We start from the raw sequence: 1,045 nt of genomic DNA, 5'->3' as shown, positions 1-1,045 counted from the left end.
AGTGACGTCTTTGGTTTTCGTGAAATGATTCGTAAACGATTTGAATTTTTTGAACCGGTGTCGTTTTAAACGACTCAACTTGTCAAACTTGATGGCAACGAAAGAACCTGTCGATAACAGCATGATTTAAACAACCAAAACAATAGAAAAATTAAGCGACTGGAAAAAAAATCTGAGTGATTGCCTGCGAATTAGGGAATTTTAACCGATTATTTGAAACAATCCGTCCAAAAGAACCGACTCCCTCAATGAATCAGACTCACCAGCACTTTTTTACCAAGCGATTTCTTCTTTAGAATAACAATTTCCAGAGTTATTAATGTATTGTTGTTAGTAGTAGTAACGTTAGTAGTTTTAAAATGTGTGAAGGCACAGAACCATCCTTATATGTGTTATGTCTATGGAGCAGATATACAAATTGTTCAGTTACTGGCAAATGGGTCTCTCAGTGTTCATTTGTAATTACAAATTGTAAGGTCAAATTGACCCCCAGTCAAATGACAAAATTAGAGTAATTTGTTACTCTTTTCTTTTTTTTCAACCAACTCAAATCCAGTAAAATAGTGCATTTATGTTTCCGAGGACTTGGACCACTCCGATGAACACTACATTTTTATATTTTTCTTTAATGAATGAGTTTTATGTGAAAATGATCTGATGTTCTGTCAAACTGATATGGTTTTTAATGCTTAAATAATACAAAATACATCATATATCTGAGTAACTAAGTAATTGTTAACCACGATTTTACATTATTGTAGATATTAACCAACTTTGTGGATGATACCCTCGTCCCTCCCCATTTTACATTTAAATTTAAATGCATGTTCCTGATTTAGTCTGAAATACAATATTGACAATAATTACATCGTACACAGACATATTTGAATTTTTAACCATTTATTGGAACGTAGTGGTATTTTTTTATAACACACTGAAACGGTACGTCAATTCACTGACATACCCCAGATATTCCTAATCAGACGGATTATATATATATATATAACATTAATCTCAGCAAAACTAAAGGCCTTGAGCTGTGATT

The sequence above is a fragment of the Pimephales promelas genome, chromosome 1 (assembly GCF_988280905.1).
Source record: "Pimephales promelas chromosome 1, fPimPro1.hap1.1, whole genome shotgun sequence".
Lineage (NCBI taxonomy): Eukaryota > Metazoa > Chordata > Actinopteri > Cypriniformes > Leuciscidae > Pimephales > Pimephales promelas.
The sequence above is the reverse complement of the archived record's forward strand: the minus strand, read 5'-3'. Positions refer to the sequence as shown.